Genomic DNA, 7,811 nt, shown 5'->3' with positions numbered 1-7,811 from the left:
TTTTTTTTTATTTTATTATTTTTGTGTGTGTGTGCGTGTACCGTCAAATCAGATCTGACTGGTACAGGAGGAGATTGTCCCTCCTTCCCCGGCAGAGCATCTGGTGGATTCGAACCGAGCGCCTCTGGGATTGTAGTTGCAGCTCCTTGCCACTAGGCCACCAGAGCTCCCCCAAATTGGCCCTTTTGATTAATTGTTAAAAATTTGTACAGTTCAAGACTTGGGTTCTTCCTCTTTCCACTTGCTCTTCTTTCCTTCTCCGCCTCCTTATTTTTCTTCTTCTCCAAAGGATCATTGTTTCAAAGAGCTTTAGCTTCTGTAAAATAATAATAATAATAATAATAAGAATAATAATACATTCTTATTTTTCTTCTTCTCCAAAGGATCATTGTTTCAAAGAGCTTTAGCTTCTGTAAAATAATAATAATAATAATAATAATAATAATAATACATTCTTATATTGTTAAAGAGTCAACTCAATAATTGATTAATATGAATGGAAACATGCATGAGTGATCCATTTTTGGAGGCTCACAGTAAACAGTAAAACCATAGAAGGTTGAGACCAAATGCCGCTTGGAATAGGCGGCATTGGAAGATGTCAGATTTAAATAGCACATGTACATAAAAGAGGGTGGAGTAGGAATGTGCGTAATGCCCTGTTTTCAAAGTTTAAAGAAAGATTTCTCTACGTCATTCTAGAATGTAATCTGCTGTTCCTAACTTCACTAGGTCGGTAACATCAAAACATGTTGCATAATGCGTGAAACTTTGAATGTGTTTAATTTAAAGAGGGTCGGTCCAATACTCTCTTGGCAGATGACCTGAATGAACATGGACGACCCGTCCTCACGCCCAGGGCTGTGCTTCAGAACCTTGCAAAATTATTTGCGTTTACTTTCTGCAAAAGTCAGGAAAATAAGGCCAGAGAGCTGTTTGTTCTGTTCTGCATGTTAAAAGGTGGTTTTGTTGCAATGATCATCACTGTGTAAAAAAGACCAATGGCAAATTCGTATTTTGCCCCCCATTTTAAAAGAAATTACTTATTATTTAGAACGAACAATTGCCTGATGATTTAGTCACTCTATTTTGTGAAATTTCTGTAGGTATGTTGAGTCTAAATCTTAAGAAACTGCTTAGGCCACACTTAAACTATGAAGTTTAATTTATACTATTGTTAAGCTTCTTTGACTAATTATTCCATCATTTACAAAGTTATTACTATTTGAAGCATGGTAATTGTTTCAAACTTGTGTTTCTATGCTGATTTCTGCTAAAGGCTTTAGACCTAGTATTACATAATTTGAGAATAATGAGATGACTTCAGATCATTTAACTTTCCATTTTTTATGTCTATAAAACAAAGGAGCTAGAAACATAGAACTTATGTGTTTAAAAAAAAATCTCACTCGAGATATCATCTTTATAATTTTAAAGTATTCTTGTTTTGCTTATCTGCTAAATATTTAGACAATGAATTAAAAGGGTTTTTTTAATTTCCTATAACTTATGTTCAGACAGAAAGCATTTCCATTTCTTGAATCATAATGCCCTATATATAGAAGAGACCCAAGATACTTCCTAAGTTCATTACTCTTAACAATTCTAGAATCCTTTTCTGAGAAATCATGAAAGTTCAGTGCTCTGGAATGACTCAAATTTACAGTCCTGGAATAAGTAACTTCAGCAGTAGTATGAAAGATAGAAAACCATAAAATGCCCTGTGATATTTTAGGTCAGTGAAGCTGGATCAAGTGAGCTAATCCAGGCACATAGTTCTACCAGGAAGATAGCTGGGAAAAGTGATAGCTTTATTTCAAGATCATCTTCCTAATGTCTTACATTGTTTTCACCTTAACTGAATGATAAATCTGAAAGAGTTGTAAGTACTTTCCTCTCTTTGATTACTCAAGTTGTACTGCTCTTACCTTTTGGCACTTTTCAGGTCATGTCAGATATCTTTCTAAGTATCAGAAACCCCACCTTTGTTAACATTTATATGACAATTATATAGTCTACCTGTCTTTTCCACTCATTAAGTCATTGCCTCTGATCCTTAGAATTACATACTAGAAAGAAGATAACCATAGATTAAGAGTTCAATTCTGAAAAAAAAAAAAAAAAAAAAAAAAAGAGTTCAATTCTGATGATGGTTTTGTAATTTACCAGTTTGTGTAATTGACCTTGGGAAAATGACCATTTTGGGCTCATCCTCTTTATGAAAGAGAATTATTATTACCTACTTTCTGGAGTTGTCTTTAAGATTAGGAAATAAGGCAAGTTAGTGCCTGGCTGAGGGAGCTCCTTATGGCTGTAGTGGGTAGAGAATAGCACTGCCAAACCAAAGATAGGCAGTTTGAATTCACCAGCCACTCTGTGGCAGAAAGATGGGCCGTCTACTCTCATGCCATTTACAGCCTCTGAAAACTTGCTGGAGGGTCAGCTATGAGTCAGTTCTGCCTGAGCAGCACATAAAACAGTACCAAGTTGACGGGCTGATAGTACGTGATCATCAAATGACAGTGTTTTAACTTTCAGGCAGGATCATAATTCTTTTTTTTTTTTTTAAATAATTTTAATGAACATTTACAGAGAATTTGGATTTCCATTCATTCATTACTGCGCTTCTTGACCCACCCAGCCCTCTCCCCCCGCCCCCCCCCGATCATAATTCTTTTATTGGCATCATCAAAAAGGATCTATTTCAACACTTTTTGCTAAATTTCTAGTGATAAAATTCCTTTTGGTAGGTGCCATTGCCCTGACTTTAACTCAGAGTGATCCTACAGCCTCGCCTGATCCTGCACCGTTCTCATGATCTAAAGTTGTCATCAACTCTGTCAATCTGATTGAGGATCTTCCTCTCCCTCTCTGACCTTTCCTAAGCAAAGTTCCATTTCTAGGGGCTGGTCACTCCTAACAACAGCTCCAAGTATGTGAAAACAAGGTCTCACCACCGTCTCTATGGAGCACTCTGCCTGAACTTCCTCAAACACGTTTGTCCTTTCAGCAATTCCTGGTATGTTAAATACCATAATTCAAAGACACAAAATCTTTGGATTTATTTATTGACTGTCTGATCATAAGCTGACATAATATTGTGGGTTAAAATAATAGCAAGTGGTTTCTATGTATCTAGATAGCTATAGTTACATCTATACAAAGATAATGTGCTTCTTTTTATTGTCATACTTTACAATGTTTATAGTTTCCATTACTGGATCTTTTTTTATTTCTCATGTAATAGTTTTAGTCTTTTTTTTTTTTAACTTCAAAGAGATTAAAAGACTGTGATTAGGAATTCTACATGGTATGATTATGAAATAATCATCTCCATTGTCAAAATCCCATTTTTAGAAACTTTTAAATTTTTAAATATTTCCTATGTATTACAAGTTTTCTTTAATTTCCTTCTCCATTGTTCTTTTCACCTCCTGCTTTTATAATTACAGTTGGCTCTTCTTTATGATTGGTGTTTCTGGCCTCTCTGTAATCGTAATCCACAGTTTATATTTACAGCTTATTCTTTTTCTTCTTCTTTGTGAATGAACTTACCCTTGGTGTCTCTTTGGTTACATTTTGCTCTATGTTTGATTTTTGTCTTCAAATGGCCAAAGTGCTATGAATGCTAAATCAATTTTTTAAAGTATTGTCTATTTTTTCTGTCAGGGAAACAAAAAAAGTTTGGTTAATTCACTGGCTAATTTAATATGATCCCTTAAATTTACAGTAATTCCTACTCACATACATTCCAGAAAAATACATATACATCTAATATTGGTCTAGAATATATACTCAGTGCTCTTTAATTCAGTCAGATAGCACTTATCATTTCTACCTGGCCTCAGCCTGGTATTGATGCATTTTTAAGGTAGAAATTAGCATCCATTCTTTCCAGATCTTTCTTGCTGGTACTGCCTAAACTGTTCACTTTAAAGTGTTTTCAGATAGTCTTCTAAATGATAGCCTTTTTATTATCCCAGGATATAAATCACATGCACCTTGGGTTTAAATGTATGAAACCATTTTTACAAGGTCTAGCCCCTCCCAGCTTCATTTTTCATGTTCCTTTGTATCCCTTCAACCTTTATGGTATCAAATATTAGTTTGATAAGCACATCCATCATAATAGTTTCCTCACTTCTACCCTTCAAAATGCCAATTGAGTGTTAACGAATATGTCTTACTTGATTGGATTGCCAAAGACATCTGCTTATTTAAAAACTTCACTATCCAACAACCCAATCCCTATGTTCTTTATTGATCCTTGACATATTGGCGAAGTTGTCAAGCAACTTTAAGCCTTTTCCCTGACAAAAATTTTCTTTTCTTTCTCTCTTTTTTTTTTTTAAATCCTTTTTCAATTTGTCATGTGATAGAAGGAAACATGTGCCTTTTATCTGGGTAACATTCCAGACTACATTTCTCTCAATAGCATTTTTTGTCCATAGTCTCACTTTGTAACACTTTTCTTCTTTATGTTACTTAGAATAATAAAAATCATAGAATTGAACCATTACAAAAATTTCTACCTTTTACATTGTCTTTTTTTTTTAATTATTAAATTTTATTAGTTTTAATGAACATTTACAGGGATTTTGGGTTTTCATTCCTTCATTGCTGCACCATTCTCTCTACCCTCCTCCCCAGTTTGTTCTTCTTCCCCGCCATCCGAATGTCTGTTTTAATTGTCCAATTGCCACAGTGCTTGTCAAAGTCAGTTCTGATTAATCTCCTTTGTCCGTGTGTCCTTTGCCATTCCCTATCACTCCTCCCTGAGAGAGACTTCACCCTGAGTCATAAGGAAAAGGGGACGGCGTATTCTCTTAGCTACTTCCTGCTGAAAAGGGACGCTGTGGGTTTCAGGGTGAAGATCTTCTCTCACTACTCTAAAGGGCCCCTTTGGCAGTAGGAAACACATAGACTATTATGGAGATTGATTTTGGAATTTAGATGCACTCTTATTGATTGTGCTTGGCCATAAATGTTCATATCCTTGAAGATGTATCATGGGGGTGTTGCAACCTAGAAGACACAAATTTGACTAACAAGTTATAAGTACATGAGTCAAAAATTATGGAAAAGTAAAAGAAAGGATTCTTTCATTGTTTTACAAACCCTCCCCCAGGTCCCCTCCACCATGTAGCCCTCGCTCTAGACTCCTGTGATGACAGAAATACCTAGTCATATCTCTTTTAAACAGTTTTCTCCCTCCTCTGTTTCAGTGCAATATACATTATTGAACCCATCTTACTCAGTCTCTCCCCAACCCCAAGGACAGTCCCATTCTACAACAGTGGCATCATGTAATATTTGTCCTTTTGTCTTTTAATACATCACTGATGAAAGACAGAATTGCAGAGCTTTCTCTGAAACATAGAAATATAGAATTTTCTTTGAGAATGTGTTGCTTTACCTTTTCTTCAGAATTTATTTGTTCTCCAAGGATACCTTGCTTCTTTCTTTAACATAATTTCTTTAAAATTGCCTTTGTAGAATTTTTAATTGATGATTGGCTTTTTCTAGTCATCTTTATGCTTGCTCTCTTATCTTCAGACATTGTATTTCAATGGTCTAGTTAAACAAATATCACTGATTAGAACTTTATTTAAAGAGAACTCTATTTATACAATCATATTTCCATAAATATCTCTTCCATGTTTACTATATTACATATATTTTTATAGATTCTTTAATTTCTTAAAATTGTTCCTCTCTCATTACTTGGCAAGACAGATTTCTAGATAATGATTGAAAGTTTCTGTATCTCTTTAAGAGAATACTATTGTTTTCATTTCATTACAAATCTGAGGCTTTTATTTTCCAGAATGAGTGCTCTAATTCTTTACCAGTTCACAGCAGGCAAGACATTTTTGACTGGTCTTTCCAAAGAACAGGATATTTAAATTGATATGTAAACAGACTAACTATCACTGTTTTTAGCTGTTTCACTTCAAGAAGGTTTTGAAGATTCATTCAAATGAATTAATAAGAACAAAAGGAAATAGAAGTGGGTAAAAGAAGAAATGGAACTATCTAAAAATGGACATAAGATTGTATCACTAATTTGAGATTTTGACAAAGAAAAAAAAAGGGATTTTTTTTTGCTAACATTCCCATTCAAATAAATATTCAAATACAAGCTAATACCTAATGTTTGTGAGAGTGAATTAAAAGAGAAACTAAACTGTTATGCACCTAAGAGGTGGACAGTGAATAAGGATGACAGAAGAAGAGGTGCATTTGAGTTGTAGTGTTGGAGAAGAATTCAGCATATTCCATGATTGCCAAAAAGAAGAAATAGATATGAATTGAAGAAGGTACAACTAGAATGTTCCTTGTAGGAAAAATAGGTGAGGCTTCAATTCACATATTTTGGACTTATTTTTATGAGAGGCTTGGAAAAGGACATCATGCTTGAAAGAGTGGAGGTTCAGTGGAGGAGAGGAAGACCCTCAATGAGATGGATTGATTCAGTGTCTGAAAAATGGACTCTAATGTGTCAGGGATGAAGAGGATAGGACATATTTCAGATCTATTGTTCACAACAGCAACAACAACATGACAATTTCTTTGGAAAGGAATTGGATTGTATTTATAAAAATTGATATTATTGCTGTTATTGTTGTTGTGTACCATCACGTCAGAACCAATGCATAGCTGACCCTCTGGTGGGTTTTCAGAGGCAGTTAATGACACAGAAGGAAAAGAGACTGCCCATCCTTCTTCTGTGGAGCAGCTGGTGGCCTCAAACCGCGTGCCTTTAGGATTGCAGTGTAGCTTCTTGCCACTAGACCACCAGAATGTAGTAGCAATAATTTAAAACACACACACACACACACACACACACACACACACACACACACAAAACCCTCAATGAAAATGGGATATTTTGCAACATTTCGTTTAAAATTTTTAAAGAAAACATAATATCTCACATACTTTTAATATAATGCCATTGACTAGAGCTCTGGTAGCATATTGGGTAGGGAGTTGTGCTGCTAAACCAAAGGTGGGTGGTTTGAATTCACTGGCTGCTCAGTGGGGAGCCTTCTCCTGTGCAATGAACAGCCTCGGAAATCCCACTAATGAGGTAGCCCTGACTCCACGGCAGCCTTTATTGTTGGGTGTTGTTTTTTTAAAAAAATTTGTCATAATTTCCAAAACTTTGATTTGCTTTTAAAAATAAATACTAAGTGAAAATACATAAACTATTAGTAGATGTTGTATTTTCAGAATGAACTACTGGCAATGATGTTAATTTTCCTCTATTTAAAAATTTTTTTTATGTATCAAATAAAAACAAATCCCATTTACTAAAATCCCACACAGCTTATATGTAGATTCTGATTCATGACAACTTTTTTTTGTGAATTTCTGAGGCAGTGTCACTATTTTTAATATTATCAGACATTGTTATATAATTTAATATCATATCTGATACTCTTGAGCCCATTGCTTCAGTCACTGTGTCGATCTCTCATTGCGGTCTTCAACTTTCCAAGCATAAGATCCTTTTCTAAGGAATGGTTCCTCCTAGCAACCTGCCCAGTGTATAAAGAAAAAAAACCAACCCTCTTTACCATCTTTGCCTCTAAGGAGCACTTTTGCTGCACTTTCCCCAAGATATATCTATTTGTTCTTCTGCTAGTCCATGAGATATTAAGTACTCTTTTCCAACATCCCAACTCAAAGGCTGTCCTTATTAATTTTCCAGCTCTCAGATGTACTGCAAGTGATTGAAGAAACTATGGCGTGAATCAGGACCAACCTCGGTCTTCAAACTCGTCATTGCTTTTCTGTATTTGGAG

Source organism: Elephantulus edwardii, unplaced genomic scaffold (assembly GCF_000299155.1).
Source record: "Elephantulus edwardii isolate Elephantulus edwardi_28Jun2011 unplaced genomic scaffold, EleEdw1.0 scaffold00106, whole genome shotgun sequence".
Lineage (NCBI taxonomy): Eukaryota > Metazoa > Chordata > Mammalia > Macroscelidea > Macroscelididae > Elephantulus > Elephantulus edwardii.
Note: the sequence above shows the minus strand (reverse complement) of the source record.